At 50.1% G+C, this 24,503-nt stretch overlaps 1 protein-coding gene and 1 long non-coding RNA gene across 4 annotated transcripts in view; one reads left to right on the top strand and one right to left on the bottom strand.

Annotated features, from left to right (window-relative positions):
* Window positions 1–24,503, top strand: part of ITPR1 (inositol 1,4,5-trisphosphate receptor type 1) — a 320,331-nt gene that overhangs the window by 222,176 nt on the left and 73,652 nt on the right. The gene's annotated exons all lie outside the window — the stretch shown is intronic.
* Window positions 4,481–24,124, bottom strand: LOC115803133 (uncharacterized). 3 transcript variants are annotated; one of them, XR_016394752.1, is made up of 4 exons: window positions 21,213–24,112; window positions 16,427–16,587; window positions 11,707–11,849; window positions 4,481–6,023 (listed from the first exon to the last, which is right to left on the bottom strand). It is a non-coding gene; the product is annotated as an uncharacterized LOC115803133 (long non-coding RNA). The 3 variants fall into 3 exon arrangements; XR_016394751.1 differs by lacking the exon at window positions 4,481–6,023 and adding an exon at window positions 10,925–11,451 and having other exon boundaries at window positions 11,543–11,849; window positions 21,213–24,124; XR_004023788.2 differs by lacking the exon at window positions 4,481–6,023 and adding an exon at window positions 10,925–11,451.

The raw sequence follows: 24,503 nt of genomic DNA on the forward strand, positions 1-24,503 counted from the left end.
ACAGACACTCTGGAGTCCCAGGGGGAGTGTGATTCAGTTCTGTTTTGCTTTAGAGAAGCCGGTTCAGAGTAGTAAGAGAGCAGCTGGGAAGTTAGCGTGAGTTGGGTGAAGGCTGCAGTTGTGACTGCTAATGGTCGCCGAAGGCTGTCGGCCATTACAGGCGGGGTGGGTCCCAGCTGGAGCACACTGCCCGCCATCCTTCCTGTTCACCGTGATGTGTCCCAGTCCCAGGAAGGGAATCCAGGTGGGCTCCCCTGGACTCCTGTTTCTCAGGGACAGGTGGTAGAAAAGGCAGTCGCTGTGGGGCATGCAGCGCCGCACAGTTCCAGAGCTGTGTGCTGGTTCTCCAAGGAGACAGCTGCAGAAGAGCCCTTAGTTTTACTAGCGCCTCCTCCCAGGATGTGCAGCAGGCTTCACGTGGAGAAGAAGGGGAGTGAGACCTGCTTTCCAACCCAGTTTTCTGTGGGATTCGGGAAGTCATCCCTGGGTTTCTGTTCCTGTGTGTATCTATCATGAGACATACATGCGTGTGGACTCCTGGGTTCCTTACCGCTTTGAATCAGGACTTTTTAGAGATTATTAGATGTTTTTCCAGAAATACTCAGAATCCAGTAGTGATGGCTGGCTGGCTCCACTTCTGAAGTCTTCCTTCCCTGGCTTGTGAAAATAATTATTTAAAGTACGGTGATTGCATAGTCTGTGGTACCTCCATGCAACAGAATCCTACTCAACAATAAAAGGGAATGAACTATTGATAAATGCGATTACGTGGCTGCACCTCAGAGGCATTATGCTGAGTGAAAGAAGCCAGTCTCAGAAAGCGACGCCCTGGATGCTTCTGTTTATATGACATTCTCAAAGGACAAGGCTGTAGGGATGGAGAACAGATCAGTGTTTTCCAGCATAGGGCTGAGGGGAGAATGCGACCATAAGGGAATAGCACAAAGGAGTTTTTTGGGTGATGCCACTGTTGTGTGTCCTGCTTTGGACACACAAATCTATACATGTGTGAAAATTTGTAGGACTGCGCACCAAAAAGTCAGTTTTACTGTATGATCATTTAAAAATGAAAGTAAAAACCATAATGATGATGACAATAACCAGCATTTATTAAGGGCTTACTGTGGGCCAGGAACTATGCTTACGGGTTTCTCACGTATTATCTCATTTAATTCTTACAGTCTCCCTAAGAGGTAGGTGCCATGATTATCTCATTTTTCAGATGAGACTAAAGCCCAGAATAGTTACGGAACTCGCCCCTCATCATACAAGCAGTAAGTAGTTCTGCTATGTGTGATCCTGGCTGGGGCTGCAGTCATCAGGGCCTTGATTGGGCTGGAACGGCCAAGATGGCCACTTGTATGGCTGTAGCACTGGTGCTAGCTCCCAGTTGGCTGCTGAGTGGGGGCTGTGCCCTTGGTTCTCCTCCATGTGGCTTCTCTGTGTGGTCTGGGCTTCTTAGAGCATGGTGGCTGGGTTCTGAGAAGCAGTGTTTTGGGGAGTAGGATGTGGGAGCTACCAGTCGTTTTAAGGCCTGGGCTTGGAATCCATGGTACAACACTTCTGCCATGTTCTACCGGTCAAAGCCAGTCGTGAGACCGGCTCGGCTCCAGAGGGAGGGGAGAGGAGTGGCACCTCTTGCTGTGAGTAGAGCTTGTGCACTAAGGAGAGAGGGAGGCTGGCTCCCCCACACCCTTGTTATCGTTGATTGAGCACCTGCCATGGGTCGGTCAAGCCCCTGAGTTGGGCAAGAAAGGGAGACACCATTGTCTCTGCAATGGAGGAGCTCAGTTCTCTCTGGAACTTCAATCCCATTTTTGCAGAAGTGTCATCCCCTGTCCTTCCCCTTCTGATGGTGTGTGAAAATTCACCCTTGTACTGAGGATAAGGTCACTGGGGACCAGAGTTCTTCAGAAGTTCTAAACTTCATTATCCAGACCTCAGAGGGATTCCATTTGTAGCAGTCCAAAACTAAGGACCTACAGTGCTCGCTAGGAACCCTCACATGGAGAATTGCCCTTACCCTGAAACCTTGTAATCTGTCACACCATCACTTAAGCCCTGAAATGCCTGGAAGCTGAATTGGGGATAGTTCCTGGCCTGGCATAGTGGGCTCCAAGTCTTCCCATATCTTCTGTCCCTGCCCTGGCTTCTCTGATGGTAACAATGTCTGAAGATAGATACTGCCTCCGAAACTTCTCCTACCTGGGTGCTGTCAGAGTGGCTCAGGCTTCATGGTGAACCCTCTGCTTGTAGGAGCAAGGAGATGGTACCACTACCCTGGGGTTCTCCAGGAATGGGTGACATCGTTGAGCCATGGGACCAAGCTTCTCTTTAAGAGTAACTCCTTCTTTTACATGTAGCTGTCCAGTTTTCCCAGCACCACTTTTTGAAGAGGCTATATTCTCCATTGTATGTTCTTGCTTCCTTTGTTGTAAATTAGGTGCCCATATGTGTGTGGGTTTATCTCTGGGCATTCAATCCTGTACCATTGATCAATATTTCTGTTTCTGTGCCAGTCCCATACTGTCTTGATTACTGTAGCTTTGTGGTATAGTTTGAAGTCGGGGAACCTGATTCCCCCAACTCCGTTTTTCTTTCTCAAGATTGCTTTGGCTATTCGGCATCTTTTCTATTTCCATATGAATTGTAAAATTTTTTGTTCTGATTCTGTGAAGAATGCCATTGGTAGTTTGGTAGGGATTGCATGGAACCAACCTAAATGTCCATCGACAGATGAATGGCTAAAGAAGATGTGGCACATATGTACAATGGAATATTACTCAGTCATAAAAAGAAATGAAATTGAGTTATTTTTAGTGAGGTGGATGGACTTAGAGTCTGTCATACAGAGTGAAATAAGTCAGAAAGAGAAAAACAAATACCATATGCTAATGCATATGTAAGAAATCTAAAAAAAAAAAAAATTGGTACCCAGGAACCTAGTTGCAGGGCAGGAATAAAGAGGTAGACAAAGAGAATGGACTTGAGGACATGGGGTGGGAGGGCGAAGCTGGGGCGAAGTGAGAGTAGCGTCGACATATATACACTACCGAATGTAAAATAGTTGGCTGGTGGGAAGCAGCCGCATTGCACGGGGAGATCAGCTTGGTGCTTCGCGATGACCTAGTGGGGTGAGATAGGGAGGGTGGGAGGGAGGCTCAAGAGGAAGGGGATATGGGAACATGTGGCATATGGCTGATTCTCTTTCTTGTGCAACAGTAACTAACACAGTATTGTGAAGCAATTTTACTCCAATAAAGATCTATTAAAAAAAAAAAAAAAAGAGTAACTCCTGCCTTCTCTCTGCCCTCTCTCATGCCACCCACTTCCTGCCAGCCCCCAGAAGAAGTCTTTCCGCTTGATGTTTTGTAGCAAGTGGGAAACTATAAAATAAGCATTTGCTTATGAATTAATTTTTGGCACACGCAGGGCTCAGCGAGTCTCATGGCACTTGCATATCCGTCCTTCGCGTCCTTGCCAATTTCTGTGTTTCTTCCTCCTGAGATGTCCCCACCAGCACCCGGGGGAGGTTCTTCCACTTCCTCTTCGCTTCAGGAAGACAGAGACTGCTCTCACCTGGGGGAAGGGGAGGAGTAGAATGTATCTTTGAACATACCCAGTGTTAGGTTTCTTTTTTAAGCACATACAGATGTTTGGGGCTGTATGTGCTGTCATGACCATAGAGAACCTCACAGCAAATGCAGGGGAAAGATCGAAAAAGAAAATTTTTTTTGGATTAATTGCTTCCGGTTGCAGAAGCCCAGTGAATTGTATGTATCAAATGGCTGCCCACGGCTCTTCCCATGCCAAGTCTAGCCTACAGACACACCCAGAAAGGATTTTCTTTTCCGCACGTACACAGCTCGAGTTGGAAAAAGTGAGAAGTGCTCTGTCAGGAAGCTGGCTGCGGATTCAGCTGAGAGAGAGAGAGGTCCCTCGTCCAGGGGCCTTTCCCTTGCCACACACTTATTTTTTGTGGTTGGCTTAAGACAGCAGCCCAAGAGCCAATATTCGATAGGACATCTCCCACCCCTTCCAGAAGAAGTCACCGCAAGAAGGCACTGAGCGGGGAGCACACTGGACTGGAGGCCACCCCGACCCCAGTGAGCGGAGATGGGGGGCAGGAAGGGCGCTTTGCTTTGCCTTTGCGGGAGGTGGGAGGCCAGCTGGTGAGGCAGATCAGCCTTGGTTTGACAGGACAGCTACCCCGAGGCGGAGGACGAGGAGACTGGTGTGCAAGCGAGTTACGTAAAAGGGTGTTGTGTTTGGCAGCCAAGTCAGAAATGAGTCACTCGGGAGCGGTGTTTTCTGACCTCGGGTTTTATCCATGTGGGAGAAGAGCGCGGCCAGCAGTGGAGTCAGGAGACTGCTTTCTCCCCAGCCTGGGGGGTGTGGGAGCCGTTGCCATGACAATAAGAGGAAGGCTGGTGGCCCCGCCCCCGTGCCCTTTGGCTGAAGCCACCGGGGGTCTGGACGGCAAAGCTGCCCGGCTTGGTTAAGGGAGGGCTGTAGGCGCTGCCAGTTGGCCCTCCTTGGAGAACGGGTAGCGTGGGGTCAGGGACTTCGGGGGACACTGCCCAGAAGGGCAGGCGTGGCAGCGGAGGGAGCTTGGCCTCCAGAGTGGAAGCACCTGGGCTACAATTCCGGCCCTGCCCCTGCCATCGGGGTGACCTTGGACTTTCTCAGGATGCTCTGAAAGTCAGTGTTCTCACCTGTAAACCGCGAGTTAGGAAACCCGAGTCCCTTCCTTATGCAGTTATTGAGAGGATGAAACAGGGTCACATGGCGGAGGGGGGTACAGGGTGTGGCTGCAGGAGTGGGCCGCTGCCCTGGGGCTGGTTTGATGGAGGGACGAAGGCCTCCAGCCCTGCCTCTCACCTCCCACCCCAGGGCTCAGGGAAAGTCCTTGACCCCCCCAGGCCAGCTCCTGCCTGGGGAGCAGGACGGCGTCCGTCCCCACCTCACAGGGCTCCTGGGATGGTCGGACAGGGTGATTCACCGAAAGTGCCTCCCTCGGTGCCCAGGTCACAGAAGGATCTCAAAACGAGGTGGTGATTTTTTGTGTTAACACAGTCTTTATTATTTAAAAATGAGCTTTGTTTTCTTCCATTTGTTCTCCGTCAAAAATCCGACTTCTGTTATTTTGCTTCTGTCTAGTGGTTGATGATGCGGTGGGCCTGGGGGGGTGTGCTGTCGCATGTTGTTTTCACACACTGTTTACCTGAGTCCCTCTCACTCTTTCTGTATTTGAGCTAACATCAGAGGTCCAGGAGGGTGGGAGGCTTCATCGCTTCGGGTACTGGTTCTTTACGCTGCTGGACATTCTGGGCGAAGCAGAAGGCAACAGGCAGTCCAGTTACCTGCTCCCTGACCCAGGACTTTTTCTTTCCTTCTCTGTATTATTATTTTTATTCTTACTTTTTGGTCTAAGTCATCCTTGGACATAGGCCCTTCCTCTCCATCCCCAGGAAACTGGTGTGTCACTGAACAAGAGTCTTTTAGGATCATGGGTCTAGACCAAGGTTTTGCAGTGAAGACTCAAAATCCAAAAGTAGTTCCCATTGTTGGGAATATAAGACTTGAATGAACGCCCCCAGCTGTCCAAGTGATGTGAGCCCTGGATGATGCACGGACCTACTGCAGTTCAGGACAGAACATGACTGCAAAGATGGTCAGCGTGTTCTTTGTCACTTGGGTTTGAGAAGCACAGTCCTGTTGCGGTGGTCCGAGGGGAAGATGTGCCCACCGGCTCGTGCCTGTAGAGGAACTGGAGACCCAATGTTACTTTTCTTCTTTCCTGAGTAGCAAAGCCAACACTGTAGGCAGAAGTGGACAGTTCCATACATGTGCTCTTCTGGCCTTCCCTAACAGGACTGCAGTCGTTAGGGAGTTGGGGGGAGATCTTTGGATACAAAGTGTTAATCTTCTTGCTTCCTAGAAAACCCATAAGCAGGAATTAGTTTCTAAGAGGAGATATCTTCAGAGGAAACCTCGGGTTTTCCATGATCTCCAAAATTTGACTGAGGAACAAAAAAAAATGTCAGAGAAAACTGGAAAATTGTTGTCACTATGCCTTCATTGTATCCTATTAAATCCACAAGTCTAAATGGTCCTTCTTTCTTTCTCTTCCTTCAGCTCTAGCAAGAGGTCCGTGTTCTTCCTAACTTTCCTTAGTGACTTCTGAGGATGGAGTGCCTCTTATGAACTTCTAAGCTGACCCCAGATTCTCCTCTGTTGGCTTATGATACCTTGGTCCAGGGATTGGCAAACTGTGGCCAGTGGGTCGAATCCAGCCCGACGCCTGCTTTTGTAAATAAAGTTTTACTGGAACACAGCCAGCCTTACAATAACCTTTAGTGTTGTCTTTGGCTGTTCTCACGCTGCTGGGGCAGAGCTGAGGGGTTGTACTGCAGACCGAATGGCCGGCAAATCCTAGAATATTTACCATTTGGACCTTTATGGAAAACCTCTACCAGCCCCTGTGTTTGTTGAATCTTTGCTGTCGAGATAGGAGGCTGCTTAAGGAAAAGAACCAAGTCTTAATCCCTCTCTTCTGTCTTCTTCACCCCCTGGTAGAGAGCAGTGATAGGTTTGTGGTAAATATTCACCAGATGACTAATATCCTAAGTCCCCTGAGAGTCTGGCCACTTACTCAGCTTATAAATGGAAATTCAGGGAGAGGCCTCTACTTTTTCTTTCCTTTCTTGATTGGAGGGGTGATCTCCCCTCTTCCTTTACTGCCTCTGCGGGAATGTATTCCATCGCCCTGCTTAGCACTTTTTAACGCAGACTTGGAAGGCAGCCTTGGGCAGCTCCTTCCCGAGGGGATTTGTATACATGGCTCAGGAGTCCAGAGTTTTCATCTGGAAGCCCTGTCTGACCGTCCACCCCAGGGTGCCACACTTTACGTCAGTCACTTCCTGATGGCCTGACGCTGTGCTATTTCTGTGCTTCCTCTGGAGGTTTTCCTCGTGGTGAACAAGGGACTCCTTGGGACACATACAGTTCACCTTCAAATATGTGAGATGCTGGCGCCTGGTCTCCAGCCTATTGGCGTCTTTTTCTCCAAGCTCCCTGGGTGACCTCACCCATCCCCATGGTTCCTAGCTACCATTTATGCCAACAGCTCCTGGCCCTACCTCTGTGATCATCTCCAGATTTCTGCGCAGATCCCTGTTGGGCATCTCCACCTGCGTTAACTCTCATTTCACGTGACCCCAGGTGTGCCCATCACCTCCAGTCCTCCACCGCATTGGCCTTCTTGTGTTCTGTATCTAGGTCAGTGGACTTCCCACCGCCACCTGTGCAGTCACCCGAGCTGGAAACCTTGATGTCATCGTCTCCTCCCTCTGGATTTTCATCAGGAACTCATTCTGCGTCTACTCTACCTCCCAGTATTCTAATAGTCAGAACTTAGTTCAGACTTGTAATGAGCCAGACAGTTGACACCTGGAGGCTACATGACATGCCCAAAGTGACCTGGCTGGGGCTGGGGGAGCTGGGGTTGGAAACGAGGCGCTCTGGCTTCAGAATTCCTGCCCCTGACCAGCATCCTATACCATCTGCCAGAACGGCCATCTGAGCTCTGAGCCTGAGATGGGCTCTTCAAGGCCTCCCTGCCTCCGGACATTTCTCTCTTCCATACTGCTGTCAGTGTTGCCCACCCCGGCCCACCAGATGAAGGCCGGACCACCTCATTCCCTGTCCTAACAGCGTTCCACGGAAGATCAAATCCACTGCCCTGTTGCTGCGATCCACTGGTGCCCACGTGCCTGGCCCTGCCTGGGTTCCCACACTCACCCCCGCGTTCATTGTCCTGTGGCTGCAACCTGCTCGTTTGCCCGGCCCTGGCCGTGTACTCAGATGCCTCTGCTCTGTGTGGGACGTGCCGCTTTCCCTTTGCCTGGCACACGCTCCCTGAGCCCTGTTTAAATTGCCTCCTGCTCTGGAAACTTCTTGATCTCCTGAGGCAGAAGTAGTGGTCTCTTTGGGCAGTTCATTTACTCAGCAATCACCACTCTTGAAATGGAGGCTCATTGTAAGACCCGAGGAGGCAGAGATCAAGTCTGTCTTCACCCCCAGGCTCCCCAGAGAAGTCTCTGCATGTGTTGGATGAAGGGAAGTCAACCTGTACGTAACAAATACACGTAGAGAATCCTGCTCTGTCGGGCTCCTCTGGGGATTAAATGAGATAATATATGGAAAGCACACAGCAGCTCAGGATGGTGCCTAATACGTAGTGATTGCCCACAGTTTCTTTTTGGTTGTATGTCTTCCTCTCCTTCCCCCTCCCCCCACCCAGGAGTGTAATTTCTCCCAGGGTCAAGCCTCAGTCTTACTTTCCAGCACCTGGACCATGGTGGGTGCTCAATAAATGCTCCCTGAATGAATCAAAGTCTAGACTCTGTGTCGCCACCATGTTACGTTCGTCATCTTGTTCTTTTCCCAATATAAGCATGAGGATGTGAAATGTGAAAATGTGTTGTTAACAGTTATCACAATTTTGAAGAGGCACTTTCTTTATGTGAGAGAAGGAGTTAAGTTTATCTGAACCCAAGGGAAATATATAATGTCAATCTGGAGAAATCTCCTTGTGATGCCAGAGATTCTTGATGGATCTCTCCCTTCTTCTTTTCTTCTTTATAGTAACTATAGTTGGTGGTAATAATAATGAGTACCAAAGTCTGAGCGCTCACGTGCCAGGAGCGAGGCTTGGTGCCTTCTCTGCATGATCTCATTTACTCTGCGTGGTGGTCCTGTGTGGGCAGGTACCGCCTGGACCCCTTTTTGCTCAGCGGGAAATAGAGGATCTGAGAGGTCAAGTTGCTTGCTTAGGGTCACAGAGCTAGCTGGTAGTTGTATCAGGGTTTGTTTCAACCCCACATTCCCCAGGGAAGTCTCTGCATGTGTTGGGTAAAGGGAACTCGATCTCTACGTAATGAATAAACATAGAGAAGAGCCTGAGCTCTCAGCCCCTCTGTAGAATGTGTGGCTTCTCTCTCTTTGTTCTTCTTTTTGCTAGTGGGCTCACTGTGGAGGGCGGTCTGCCTTCCAGAGAAGTCCTGAGATGGCTTGTGTGTCTTTGCTTTGGTTACATCACCGGCCTGTGCATGACGGAGAAGAGAACCACGAAAGACTTCACCTTTCAGGCTGGGCATCTCATTTGTCAAATAAAAATTACATGTGCCACACATGCTGCTTCCCCTCTAGCGGGTTCCAAGGTCTCAGGTCCATGAAAGTTAATGGGAAGGAAGGTCTCTTGCATAACTTCCTCTCCGTGGAGACAGAGGGCAGCTCATTGAATTAGGGCTCCTAAGAAAAGTTAGATTACATTGCTACAATTTTTGATTTTCGCTTACATCTAAAGGAGCATATGTACTTTGGTGTAATGTGAGGCTTATTAGAGCTCATCTTTTGCCCATTTTGCATGAAGAAGCTCCATGCACTGGATTCTCCCCATATTCGAGTCTTGGGCAGGTTGAAGAATGTTTATGTGTTGCAGAAGGAAAAGGAAAGGACTTGTTGCCTTTATAAAGTGCCCATTGCAGGGCAGGCACAGCGCATGGTGCTGCTATGTACTTGATCTGGGCTAGGTGGGATAACCCCAATTCTGGATGAGAAAACTGAGTCCCAAAAGATCGAGGGAGGTCTTACGCAAAGTCACCCAGTTAGCAGAGCTGAGATTCGGTACCCTGGTCTATCTCCCTCAAAACCTCTTGACTTTCTACCATGCTGGACAGCCTTGAAGTTGCATGGGTCCAATGCCAGGGAGTTAATCAGTGCCCTACATCCACTGTGGTGCTTTGCATCTTCCTCGTCATTGTTGGGAGCGGGTAGGCAGCGCTAGTTATTTGATCTGAGAAGCAAGTGGTCACTGCTTGGTCATGCAGTGAATTCTCTAAGTCAACTTAGGAACCACACGATGGAAGCACGCCCAGTTTTATAATAAGGTATGAGTTTTTCTGTAGTTGCCACTGGTGTCCTTTCTCTGGTCAGAGGTGAACTTGTCCCTAACACAGGAAAGGCTCATGCTTGGTTACGTTTCTCTTAGTTTTCTGGAATCCATGTTGGGGGGGAGTGGAGGGGCAGGAGAGTGAAAGCTGGGGTGCATTGCAGATGGCTGCGGCAAACCCTTCTACTGTTCGCAGTTAGTGGCTGCGTGTGTGAGTCGTATGCCTGTCTTATATTTACAAGAGGAAATATCCCGTTTAATTTTCTTTTCGCACCAAGAGCCCAAGTGTTCAGAGAACATGGTGTTTTAACACTCCCTCGGCTATCAGCTGCAGAGCGGAGGTTGTATATTGTCACATACAGTTTTCTGAGTGTGTTTCTACATTGTTACCTGGCAACATTGCCACGTCGGGACAGGAAGATGTATTGGTTCCTACCAGATCTGCGCTGTTTATATTATAGAAGGTCGATGGTGTTTTCGTCACAGGAATTTAGAAGAGGAGAAGGCTTGGGCTAATAGGGCTCAGTTGAGAGATGAGCTGATGTGCTGACCTAGGACCAAGGGTTCAGTGGGGGATGGTGGCTCTTGCCCTGCCTGGATGGATGCCTTGTTGTGTTGTTGACCACCTCCCAGTTCTGATGAGAAGGGAAATCGCATGGTAGGGATGATAGCCACAGCATCCCTTATTGGGGTCACCCTCTGAGCTGCTTATATCCCTATGGGGTCTTCTGTTTAGCGGATAGGATGCGTTAAAGGCCCTGTGGTTCAGAATTTGCGTGCCTAGTGGGGCCTCGGGCCATCATAGCCATGCCCTGTGTGATTAACCCCATCCCTTGAAGAGATTTATGTTCAAAACCCTTGCATCATGGGTTTGAAAGTCCTCTCGGTTGAAGCCACACGTTCAAAGACTCAGAAAATGCTTACTGAGACCAAGGGCATTGAATTCTGCAGCACCTGTAACATTTCTTGAAAAATGCTTGAGAGGGAAAAGTTCCCATGGTAACAGTTTTTTGAAAGAGTCTTGTGGCATCACTAGGTTAGACAAGATAGCAGAGTAATGGGGGTTCAGCAGCACAGCTTGTAAGCACACGCTCCTTTAAAGCTACTTCCCGGTGAAGATGTCAGAACCAGAGTCTGTCCAGGAGCCCCGGCAGCGCTGGAGACTCTGACCGGGTTGGGGTAGATCTCAGGGCCTCCCGCTGGCGTTTCCCTCTGCACTTCTCACCTCTGTTGGCCTCCCGAAGGAGGAGGCCTATTTTTTTTTTTTTTTTTTTTTTTTTGCGGTACACGGGCCTCTCACTGTTGTGGCCTCTCCCGTTGAGGAGCACAGGCTCCGGACGCGCAGGCTCAGTGGCCACGGCTCACGGGCCCAGCCGCTCCACGGCATGCGGGACCCTCCCAGACCGGGGCACGAACCCGCGTCCCCTGCACCGGCAGGCGGACTCCCAACCACTGCGCCACCAGGGAAGCCCTCCACTGGACTCTTACTGTCTTGCCTGTTGAGAAAGAAAAAGACAACTGAATCTTCCTGGAGGTATTTAGAAACCATCAGTTGGCTTTAAATGTATGTATTTTGAGTGCTCTGACCTCCTTTGAAAACCCAAGTCATGTATTTGGTTTCACACGGTTCTCTGCTCTTGGGTGTTAATACAACTCCTGGCATCATCAGAAATGTCCTCAGAGGATGCCACAGGATTCCTTAAAGTTTTATTCTACAGCAAGTAGATTTTTTTTTTTTTTTTTTTTGATACCTGAGGAGGCCTTGATCCTGAGGGTTCCGAGCTTGGGTGATCCTCCTGAGCGTCCTTAATGTGGAAATCTATAGCCTACTCTTTAAACTTTAAGATGATCCCTAACTGGCTTAAAGTCCTCAACCCGCAGGCTGAAGAAAACGCTGCAGAAAAAAAAAAAAAACAAGGTCATGCTGCATTTTTTTGGTAAGCACAGGAATCAACAAAGAGATGTTATATAACTTCTATTTATATCCTCCTTGCTCATTATCTGCAGGCAGACGAGAGTCGATGGGAAGGGATTTAACGAGCTCTCCGGGTTTGCTCACCTTCCTGAGCTGGTAGGAACCAGCTTGTTCTCAAGTGCGTCAGCAAAGAATCTGGCTGTGGGTGGGCGGCCAGGGTAGGTGGACAGACTTGTTGCCATGGTGTTCTTTAATTCCCCTGTCTCTCAGCCATCTCGCTCCCCCTTCCCTGACTCCTTCTTCTCCCCACCTTTTCTTTTCTTTCTTTTTTTCCCTCCAATCCATCAGCTTGCTTGTTTCTCACGCCTAGCTCAGTATTCTTGGAGCTGTCTCCAGAAACAGAATATTTTCCTTTTGCCCCTAAGAGTTCCCCATTGTGTAGCTCTAAGACATCAGAAGGGTTTCGGCTGAGGTGTCTTTTCTCCCGCCCTCACCTGTTTCTTTTCCTAGGATGATTTTCTTTATTACCAGTCCCTTCATTATAGGGACCTGTCCTGGGAGTCTTCAAGCTCATCCGATAGAAGCTTACCCTTTGCTCTCGGGTTGGCCCTGAGCTAGATGGATTCCACTGCCTGTTGGACAGACCATCGCTCTGCCCCACAGAAGGAGGGCTGTTGGCATTTCCATAATCCTCCTTGTGCTCTTGCCCTGGGTGGGGTGACAGCTCTTATCTCATCTAGCACATTATAAGGTGGAACCACATGAAAACAAAGGAAGGCGTTTGTCCCACAGTGATAATTCCTGGAGCTTGGGCAACTTCTGTTACCTGAAGGCTGCAGGTTGGGATTACTCAACCTGCACTAAAAAAAAGTGGCTGCTGCATCTAGTTCTCAGCAGGGAAGCAGAAGTGCCCTCCTGAGAAGCCCCGGTGGCAGCTCCGGGGGTGTCCACCTGCACCCTGGCTGCTCTGATGGCTTTGCCTTGCCGGTCACATTCCCACCAGAGCAGAGACATTTAAATGACGTGAGTTAGGGAGGTTATAATGAAATGTTCTTCGAAAAGAATAAGTAGTTCCCGTGAGGATAGGCTTAAAAAAAAACAAAGCCGAAACCCACCCCTGCCTTGCCCAAGAGTTGTGCAATTCTTAATAACAGTAGCCTGTTTGAATAATCAAAGGCGAGCTGACTTCCCCTTAGTAACTTCTGTTAGAGCCATCTGCATAAAATATCCCCAGATTCCAGACCAAGAAGGCAACTTTTTTTCCCCCCTTCTGAGTAACTGGAGGGACTTTCCCTTTGGAACTTTTCCAGTCGAGCTAACTTCATGGTTGAGAATACTTTCTCATTAGAAACTGTCAGCGGCTAGAGTCCTGCCGTGGGGGCCTTAAAGACGTGTCACTCACAAGCCTGGACCCTGCGCACTGAGAACCTAAGTGACATTCACAGCTGGCATCGGCACCTCTGCCATGACCCTCCTTCTTACTGAGAAATCCATGCCCACGTGCCTTTCCTGAGTCCTCTAAGTTCCTCTGTGAAAGTGTCAGAGCCTCTCTTGATGTTTCTCCCAGTTACCTTTGCCTGGGTTTTAAATTTGTCATCAAGATGTCCCAGATGCCAAAGGGGAGAGTCCTGTAAACCATCTGATATCTTCAAGCCACTCGTTTCCCTTTGAATTCAGGACTTAAAAATTTAGATTGCTGTTGGAGGAGGAGGGTGCTTCAGTTGCCCTCACCATACGGTGTTTGAAAAATGTGTTTTCATTAGCCTTCTTGCAACACAAGCCCACAAACTGTTCAGCCCCGAACTTGTAGTTATGAAGTCAGGGGTGTGAGCCAGGTTCTGAGATGGAAGGTCTACGAATGATTGTCCTTCCCGCCCCACCTTCATAATGCAAGTGTCAGCGAGGCCAGAGTAGTTAACAGTGAACTAGTTGGATTAGGATCCCCAGCCAGCCTGAGCCCATCGCAGAGACCTGGGCACAAACCTGATAAGCCTCTGAGAGGTGACACAGTCCGGACTGAGATCATAGACGGCCTGCCCTCGAGGAGGTTATAGTCTAGCAGGGGAGATGGATTGTAAGCCAGTTAACAAATAAGGGAGAAGCGTGAAGAGGGAAGAGTGTCATGGAGGGGCCACTTAGGGTGGTCAGAGGAGGCTTCTCCAGGGAGATGCATTTAAGCCCAGACTTAGCAGACGAGAAGAGAACAAGTGGCGTGAAGAGCAGAGGGCAGGAGTGTTCAGACAGACGGGTTGGCAGGAACTGAAGGAAGCCAGCGTGGTTGGAGCATAGCACTGGGGGGCGGGGGGGCGGGGGCAGGGGCGCGGGGCATGAGATCACTGCTCGACCCAGGTACTGAGCTTCTCGTCAGGTGGGAGGCTGAATTAGGTGATCTCCACGGCCCCTGCCAAGCCCTAGTCAGTGCTTCTAAAGGGCACCAAGTTGGCTCAGGCTGTAACCTACTTGGATACACGTTACCGATGTCAGAGCCATAATCTGTTAAGCAGCACTTACACAGATGAGTGCTGTGTAATTTTATCCGCCATCTCCATCCGTCTGGCCATCTGTACGTTTTACTCTTGGATCCCAAGGATGTTCTCTGCAGCCATATGGGCCCCCTGATGGGCCAGTACCCAGTGAAATGGACCTGCTGGGTTGGGAGGACTGAAAGTCCTGGAGCGTGTCCTTTGGGGTTCAGACCAGGACTGAGACCTGAGAGGTCATCTGATCGAGCAGAGGACAGCGGGTGATGGTGAGCCCTCCGTCAGAAGGCGCTCGCTTTGCTTGATGTTTTGCGTTTGCCAGCCAACGTCCTTGCCCCCGACAGGCCAGGGTATATTTATTTCTTTTTGGATGTTATCCGTCGAGCAGGTGTGTCACAGTTCGGTTTGTTGAGAGTGGGGAAGGAAAAGTATCTGGTACAGAACACCTACCAGGTGCAGGCCCTGTGCTGGGCTTGCACTGTTACCTTCTTGATTCCATCCTCCAGGCCTCTTGGGTGGCACTTCCCCTCCTCCTCTCTCCGTTACAGATGAGGAAACCGAGGCTGCAGGTTAATAAATGCCCTGTCCATACCCGCCCAGTTCCTCAGCCACCCCTGTCTACCTGTTTGTACCTCGCTGAGTGTGCAGGACGTGGAGCCCTTTCTCTGAACCCCTGCTGCTCTCCGTACAAACACAGAGAATGGGTGTGCAAAGGATCCTTCTTGACGTCGACATAAAGCTCAAGTTGGATGCCCCTGGGAACCTTGGTGATTTTAGGGCAGAAAATGTCCGTTAGTGTTGATTGATTGGCCCTCAGGTACCCAGGATAGAAATAAGACCAAAGAGCGAAGGTCTTATCCTCCGACTCCTGTGTCAGTTCTTTCTTGATAACGCGGATGGAACCCCCAAGTGAAGCAGGAAGGGACAGCAGCCGCGTCGCCCCTAGGTTCTGGGCGGGGGAGCCACCTGAGCCCTCCTTTGCTGACGCCTGGGGTGCGTTTCTTGCTGATGGAGTTTTTGCAGCACCTCTTGCATCGTTCCTTTCAGGTCTCATGATACACACTGGAGCCTCAATGAGAAGGCCTCTGTCCCCCTGTCACAGATCCCGCAGCAAGGCTGTGGGCAAGCTGACACGAGACCTGAGAGTGTCACCTGAACCACCAGAAGGCACTTTCGTTAAATCATAGAACCAGTCCTGGAGGTCACCCTTGGAGACTAGTGTGCGTCTCCAGCAGCCCCAGACGTTCACTGATACTGATTTTCTTCTTCTCTGGTTGAGTAGATGTCTGTAGACCGAGATTCCAAAACCTCCCTGAGTACTTTAACAAAAGTCGTCCCTGAGGTCTAACCAAAGTCTCGTCTGCTTCACAGTGCCTTTCTTTTTTATAAACCTCATGTTGGCTTGAAGAGCAACTACAGTACCTTCTTGTACTTAAAGAAATTTCCCAAGGAGGTCCCTGCCGCAATCTCCCGTCACTTCAGGGAAATTTGGGGTTGCTTCTGTTTCCCACTTAACTGGTCATCATTGTTTTTCTCTGGAGGCTCTTTGTTTTCCTGCCTTTGGCTGGAAGGGACAGACGGCTGTGCCAGTGCACCCCACAAAATATGCTGGCCTTTGGCTTCTGTAAGGAGGTTTGAGAATTGAACTCAGAGAAAATTTGGAGTCCCCTTAACTTCTTGTCCCTGGGTCTTCTAGAATGAAGGCTGAGCTGCCTCCCTGAAATCTGTGTGATTTTACTCTTAAATATTGCTAGAGATGTTATTGCTGACAGTTTACCTACACATACAGGGGCTTTGTAAGATAACACTTTCAAAAAAATTTTTTTTTCGGAAGTACAGTTTGTTGGTTGAGGTGTCATGGATGAGTATGTGAGAAGCTGTCCGTGTTCTGATCTACACGGGAGAGGGAGGACCAGACTGCTTACCAGATCAGGCAGACTTTCTTGGCCAGTGCTGTTTCCTGTGGGCCCCGGGGGACAGGTAAGGAGAGGTGTTAAGCTCTCAGGTCTCAGAAGAAAAGTGGTTCTTAGGCAACAGGTGGGACTTTGCTGCTTGCTAAAATCAGAATTAACTCACCTTGAAAAGCATCATGAAGATCCAGTGCTTTGGTATTGACCTTGGAGCTCAGGCCCTTCCCTGGAGCCCAGTGTCCAGATTAATTTGGTCTTCATCGTCCTCCAGCCCCTCTCTCAGGCCTTGGGAATCAGCGATGAGCAGACGGTGGCCTCCGTCCAGCCCTGGCAGGGAAGAGGAGATGAAGCATGCTGTTTATGTCTGAGTTATCAAGAGATGGCTCTACAGTTTCGATGAGGGAGGAACTCTTTTCAGAAAAATGAAGTTGAAATGTCAGTGCCTTTACAACCCATACTTCGTTCACTTCATCACTTCCTTCTTTTCTGTTTAAAGTTTATATTATTTCTGAGCTCATTAAAGCTGGCAACATCCTCAGAGACACTGGTGAGCTGAGACTTGCGGGTGTTTACTGGTTGAAACCCATCAAACCTTGCTAAAAAAATGTCCTTAGAGTGAGTGATCATTTATACCGGGGGAGTGTTTGATTCTTAATGCCCTCTTCACTAATTATTAGATTCTTTTCAAATATCATACTTTTCCTGAAGTCAAGAGTAGTTGAAAATATTGGAAAAACAGTTCATGTTGAAAGGCTTGGGCCTGTCCGGGGGAGGGTCTGACACCATTCTGCCTTGGGTGTATTACACTTTGAGAAGTGGAAGCAATAACATTTGTCTCTGTGTCTAACGGAATCTGAGTGGCGTCTATGACTAGTGGAATTCCAGCTGGATTTTTTTTTTTTTAACTTCCTTCATTGTGACAGTTACTGGGAAAGGCTCTTCAGTGTGTTTTTTGCTGTCAGTTTACAGGCCGTCTTGACCTACCAGTACGAGCAGGGCTTGTTTATCTTTGGATGTTTTGGGGACACTAGACTTTGGTCATCACATAACACCCAGCACATTAGTCAATCCACCTATCTTACCTGCTAACTGATTTCCTTTGAAAGTGGTATTGATAGATTATACACCCTGCATTTGAGTAGCTTCCCGTAGTAATCAAAGTGCGTTTCACGTAGTGTTTCATAACTGCACCCTTGATGGACCCCCTCCATGTGATGCACGCAGGGCAGGTGGTAAGAGTCATGTTTTTCAGATAAGGAACCTAGGGCACAAATCCAGTTAAGCAAGTTGCCCAAGTTCACGTAGCTGGTTATCGAGGAGCAATGGCTAAAATTCAGGTTTCCAGACTTGCAATTCTCCAGGCTCCTGTGCCTAAAGCATGTGTGTTTTATCACCTGGTTCCTGGTACATGATCTTTGGGTTTTGATTGTTGTCATGGGTTTCTAAGAAAGGGACTCAAGACCTACGGTGGTCATTGAGTGACAGTGGTTCGGTGAACAACCTGTAACCCCCAGCCCCGGCAAAGCTTCAACTAGCAAAAGAGCCTTGTTTGGGAGCCCAGGTTAACAAGAGCATCAGACCTTGCAGGAAAGTTGGGGCATTCACATGTGTTCCTACCATGGCTGTTCTTTCCTGTGAGAAGAGTCTGTGAGACTCTCTGCTGTGCAGCTGAGAGACCTGGGCTGGCGGGTAGGGAGTGCATTATAAAAAGCCAAAAGGTGTTTGGAGTTTGACACACTCTTGCTTAGGTGAGAGGTGTTGAACAAAGCAGGGGCGTTGAGAGCATGGGCTGAGGTGTCAGACCAGTGGGGCTTGAGTCCTGGGGCACCACCACCACTTCCTAGCTGTATGACTTGGCAAGTTACTTAACCTCTTTGAGTCTCAGTTTCCTCATCTGTAAAGCGGGGATAGTGGTAGCCCCTACCTCATGGCGTAGTTAGAAGGGTTAAATGAGATACTGTATACAAAGCACTTAGGTAGGTGGCAAGCAAATCAGAAGGCTTCAATTATTGTTCACTGTAATTTACAGATCAGGAGTCCCCAGGAAGGGATGGAAGTCTCAGTTAATCACAGGAGGAGAACCCCACAAGCTAAGCCCCACACTTGGGTAGCCATTGCTGTCACTCTGTCACCCGCAGAGCCTCTGAACAAGCTGGACAGGAATGGGTTGGTCTGTTTGGAGACATCCCTTCAAGTCCTGGAGACTCCAGGGCTGAGGTCGAGGTCCCCATTGTGCCAGAGGCAGAGTAAAAAGAGAAAAAGTCAGACTCCAGGGAGGAATTTCCATCTGCTCCTGGAAGCACAAGGATTCGGCACTGTTCGGCAGTCACATTTTTCAAATTCTTGCCTTTAGCCTGAGAACTTAATTCGTTCTGCAGCAGAGAAGAGAGCACGCAGAGCGAATGTCATGGGCTGTGTACCGGGCAGTCAGATAGAAAAGCTCATTCTCTGGAGTCTCTGAAGGCTCAGTGTGAGGGTTTCTAGAAGGTGGACTGCTGCCGGGTGAAATGCTTTCCTTTGGGGAAGGATCAAAGTCTCAGAGCTGTCCCAGGAGCGCTGGGGACTGCTCCCCCCATACCGTCCCCTCTCCCGCCAGACCTGCCCTGGATCACATCCACCTCTGCTTCCTGCTGCTGCCACTTCCTTTATCTGAGATGCTCGTAAAGGGCTCCTCCCGTGTCCCTGCAGGTGCAGGCTGGCTGGCTGGCTCTGGGTTCCAAGGTTCCAAGACTGTCTTTGCCCTCCTTCCCCCAAGTCTTTGAATTCTGGGGAAGATGGCTTTTCAATAAGGTGCTCATTCGCTCACCTTCCCTGTTGTGTGTTCAGCGCATGGCGAAGGCCCGTGGCTCCCATTCTTCTCCCCACACCCCATCCTGCACAGTGTGACCTCTTGCACCTAAAGAAAGGAGTCCCCCCACCCCATCCTGCACACTTCCGGCCTGTTGTTTAGAGGAGCTGCCAGTTGTCTGCTGGTCCCTAACTTCGGGCCGCCTCTGGTTTCAGGAGCTGGGTGGACCTCTCATAAATCACGCTCTGTTCCTTTGCAAGGACTTGGCTGGGCACAGAGGGTGGCTGCCAGGCTAATTAAGGGATATCTTATTATTTTCAAGAGTGATCTGAAAGTGTGGTCTCCTTATTATTTTAAACTAAGACCTCAGTTCTTAAGTCCCCATACAGCTCACGCAGCCCGAGGAGGGCAAACTGTGTCCGCTTGACAGTTAGCTGAGAGCAGGAATGAAATCCGAGCTGCTTGCTGTGTCAGCCAGCCACCACCAAGCCTGGGCAAAGGGACTGGCTCGAGTAGGCAGGAGACGTGGGCTCTGTGTGGCCTTGAGATGTCTGTTTCCCCCTCTGGGCCTCAGTTTCCTCCTCTGTAAAATGTGTAGGGCTGGACTAAATGGGTAGTTCCCAAACAACGTCCTGTGGAGCCCTGGCGTTGCAAGGAGGAGTTGCAGTGATGCGAGGGGCGTCCTCCCTGCTGTGTTTCAGGCTGAGCAGTTCTGCCTGTATCTCTCTCATATCCGGGTCCTTATGGAAGGTGGTGTTAGGGGATGGAGGAGAAGCAGGGTTTCCCTGCTGGGAAAAACATCTGGAAGTGTCTGGAATAGGGTGCTTCCAGCTTTAACATTCTGGGATCCGTCTTTTCTGTTTTGTGGGGATTGTTTTTAACCCTGGCTTACAGTGGCCATACCTGGGTCCCCTCCCACCTCTGTCCCCCAGAGCTTCCATGGAGGTGGCCGCTGCAGGTGGTCACTTTCTCACCTGGCCCGACCCCGGCTTCCTTCACTGAGGCCACTCCAAACATGGACCTGTTGTCCGTGATGTTGGCATTGATGCTGTGTCTGCCCGCAAACCCACCCTCGTTTTTTCAGAGTTGCCTGCCGATCACTGGGGCTGGTGTTCCGTGTGATCACTAAGAAGGCAGGCGGTGCACAGGGCCTTGAGTGCAGAGGCAGGGAGCGGGCGTGGCTCTGCCACACGTCAGCTGACCTCTCCTGACCCCAGCTCTCCTGTCTCTAACGTGATGGACTTATGAATGGTGAGATCTGTCTTGACAATCTCCTAAAACGCTCATGAGACAGCTTACGTGAAGAGGGCTTTGGAGTCATATGCGATTTGGAGATAAGCAGAGGGTGAAGAAAGATGGGCCATGAGGGCGGCAGACGCAGGTCCCTCTGCAGGGCGGGGGAGATGGCCTCTGAGGGTGGCCCCTTGTCTGGACAGCCTTGACAAAGTTCTCTAGCCTTCGGGTAACAAAGCAGTTTTTTTCCCCCTTCTCTTCCTTTTTATTGTGATGTGATTTACATACAATAATATGTAGAGATTTTAAGTGTACACTTTGATCAGATTTGACAAATGTTTATACCTATCGTATTTGTTTTCATTGGCTGCTGTAACGAATTACAAAAATCTTAGTGGCTTGAGACAGCCAGATTTTTTATCTTACAAATTCGACATGAGTCTTAACTAGACTAAAATCAAGGTGTCAGCGGGGCTGCATTCCTTCCTGGAGGCTCCGGGGCAGAATCCGTTTCCCCGCCTTTCCCAGTTTCTAGAGGCCCCTGGGCTATGGCCCCTTCCTCGTGTTCAAAGCCAGCAACGCCGAGTGGAGTCCTTCTCACACCATATCACTCTACCCTCCTCTTCTACTTTTAAGAACCCTTGTGATGACACTAGCCCCTCTGAATAATCCAGCATAATCTCACTATTTTAAAGTTAGCAACCTTAATTCCATCTGCAACCTTATTCCCCTTTGCCATGTAAGGTGACATATTCCCAAGTCCCAGGGATTAGGGTCTGGACATCTTTTCAGGGATGGGGGCGCATTATTCTCTCTACCACACCTGTGTGAATTCCACCCCAATCAAGACATTTTCTTCACTCCAGAAAGTTCTCTTGGTTCCCTTTTAGTCACTTCCCATTCACCCGCCCCCCGTTTTGCTTCCTCTTACCTGGGACTAATGTTGCCTGCTCTAGACCAGGTTTATTTGGAAGGCGGTGCTCAAACCTGCTGGGTGGCGTGGAGTGAAAAGTCTGGAGAAGTGAAACAGTCTCTCCATGGCTCTTGGCTCTAGGTTTTGGGGGTGGAGGTTGGGGTGTGATTCACTGAAATACGCCCATGGAGGGAGGTAGACCAGTGCCCATGAAGAGCCTGAGGCGGGTCAGGGCCGAGTCCCCACCTGCTCTGGTCTGAGGTCCCACCCGCTTCTGGGGAAACAGTCCTGAGGAGGGCGCCCCCTTCCCACCCGCAGGTCCTCCGAGCACATTGTGACGGAAGCAGGTGGAATGAACAGGTCTGTGAGCCATGTTCAGGGCCTGGTCTCACCGAGTCCAGATGACACCAGGCACCAGGGAGGGGCAGCGAGGGTCTCCAGGAGCCCCTGGCCCCGGCCTGCTCCACGGCCCCTATGCCTTCCCCCGGCACAGCCCCTGATTGGGGACCGGGGGTCCTTAGTTCCTGCACATGCCTCCGTTTTCACTTCTCCTCCCGTACGAGGTACCAGCGCTTCCCCTCTGGAGCCCAGATGTCTTCCTTCTAGGGCGTTTGCTGAGCTTCTCAGTTGGGGCCCCTGCAGCCCCGCTGTCACCCCTCCTTGCTGCTCTGCCACTTCCCAGGCCCGTGCCTCTCACAGCATCCTGGGAAGACGACATTTGTCACAGTGTGGGCTTCTCGGGCATGCTCCACACCTGATGCACATTATCTGAAAGACCCAAAAGGGTCTCCTGATCTCAAAAAGGAGTGATAGTAACAACTGCTTCATCAGGAGCTGTGTGTGAGGTGAGACGCACGAAGGTTCACCACAGGTTCCCGGTACCTCGTCAGGTCAGCTGTTGGGAGTGTTACTATGCTTATCTCGGGTCTCCATAACCACCCGTGAAGGGTACACCCTGTTACAGTGCCCATTTTGCAGATGAGAAGATTGGGGTTTCAGAGGCGTCGTCACTTTCTGAGGTGACACCAGCTAGTGAGCGGTGGAGCTGAAGACCGGTCTTTCTGACCCTTCTCGCCACTTAGCTGCTTGGGTGATGCCTTTGCTGTGGGGTTTTCACATGATACTAATGTCATGGCAGTGTGAAACCAACACACTTAGCGGGCACTGTGCTAAGCACCTGATGTGCACTCTGGCAGCCCTTCCACGTGGGTTCAGAGACGTTGAGTAATTTGCCCACGGTCACAGAGCCAGTGGATGAGGGACCCCAGCCTTGGACCCGGGAAGTCCAACAGGAAAGCCTGCCCCACTAACCCCTCCGTGAAGAGATGTTTCCTTGCTTCAAAGCACTGGTGGTATCTCTCCTCTTGCTTCTTACTAAGAGACGTGATGGAGTTGGCCTCTCATTTCAGCGTGATGGCCGGGTGCCTCGGAGCCGAGCCCAAGACTCCCGGAATCACCTCTCCCATCCTCCAGCCCCCATCCTTGCTTGATGTCGCTTTTCTGTGCTTACTCATGTCACCGTACCCCGCTGTCCACTCTATCGTTTTACTGACCACGTTCTGTTTATAAAGCAGCTTCAAATCCTTGAGGGACGGGGACTGTTACAAACAGTGCAAAATAAATATACTGGCCGTTGCAGAAATGTATGTAGAAGCCTGTAATCCTCAGTGCCTTGCCTTTCCCTCGTTTTATAAGAGGTGTCCTCGCCCTGACCCTATCAGGTGACATGGGCTGGGTTAACCAGCTAGACCTGAAGCAGTGCATTTGTAGCAGGTGATGGGTGTGTACTCTCACGCTCTTCCCGATGACACATGGCAGGCTTTGGCTCTTTATTTATTTACTTATTAAAGTGCACTTGTTTTCTTGAATGACCGGAATGTCCAAGGATGCTTTTTCAGTTGCCTCCATGCCATGAGAAGACTTAAGGGGCAGCAACTGAAGTTCATTGCCCCGAGCAGCCGCCTCCTTGTGCAGTCCCCTCCTGACCCCGTGTGGGTGAGACGCTGTGTGACGCCTCTTGGTGGAAAATGTAATCGCTGTATTTAGGTGGCTCTAGGTTGAGGTCTTCGTCCGCCGCACACCTCGTCTTGTTTGTCTGCGGAAGCGCTGGCCCTCAAAGAAGTGAACAATTGGAACTTGGTTTCTCACATTAGAGGATATGAGAAATAAGAGTCTACAGTATGATGGGAATTTATTTCTCCCGTGGCCGGATCTGATGGGGGGTGTGTGTAGCGAGTCAAGAGGAGCCATAAAGTGTCGAGTTGTATTCATTCTTTCATCAAATCATTATAGAGCGCCTTCTATGTGCTGGGCCTCTTCTGGGTGTTCTGACGACAGCTGTGAACCATGTAGGCGAGGCTCCTGCCCTCTTAGAGCTTACACTCTGCCCAAGACAGACAGTTAAGTAGGTGAACAGTAAATACAGGTGTCGTTTCAGGGGCCGCTTGCTATGAAGAATAAAACAGAGCGTGTGAGGATAAACAGCTGGTGTGGCTGCTGTTAGTAGGATGGTCGGGGTGGTTCTCTGGAGGAAGTGATGTTAATGCTGTGACTGACAGATGAGGGGACCCCAGCCATGGGAAGAGCCAGGAGGAACCGGGCGGTGGTGCTGAGTGTCTGCTGCTGTTTGCCAGCACTCTGTGGACTCAGTGGTTAAAAGGCTACTTTAGTGAAAGTCATTAGCGTGACTGTTGAATGACTGTGTCTTTTTCCTACCAAGCCACCAGTTTCACGGGGCGCAGGCCTCTTTTTGCTGAGCATTGTTTCTCCTATAATGGGCGTAATCCCTGACTCATGGCAGGCGCACAGTAAATAGTGGATGGGCAGATGGACAAACGGAATGCCGGTTGAATGGATGGACGAACTAGAAGCCTAAAAGAAAACAGGGGGAAGCAAAGGGCAGTGGAGCACACTGAAGGCTCGAGCTTGGTTCCCAGAGTGGGAGTGTTGGAGGACTCAGTGACACACAGGATGGAGGCAGGCAGTGACTTGTAAACTGGCATTTGGGAGTGGCTGGAAGAGAAAAGACAGAACCAGAGAGCACAAGTAGGAAGGCTGGATCCTGTGCTGTGTTTAAGAAACAGCCAGAGGTAAAGAAGAACAGGGAGAGGGAAAAGAAAGGGCACGATCAAGAAGAGCTTGGTGGGCAAATGAGGCTGACATTTGTCAGGGCAGCATATGGGCTAGTGGCTAGAAGAAGGGTCACAGTGACTGAAGTTGCATGTTGGCAGATGGAAACGTGGTGGCTGTCGGGGCGGGGGCAGGCGCTGAATCAAGCACTGGGTGTGGGGGGGTGAGAGATGGAGCAGT

The sequence above is a fragment of the Delphinapterus leucas genome, chromosome 10 (assembly GCF_059928025.1).
Source record: "Delphinapterus leucas isolate spDelLeu-1000000601 "Yukka" chromosome 10, BTC_Dleu_Yukka2, whole genome shotgun sequence".
NCBI classification, from domain to species: domain Eukaryota; kingdom Metazoa; phylum Chordata; class Mammalia; order Artiodactyla; family Monodontidae; genus Delphinapterus; species Delphinapterus leucas.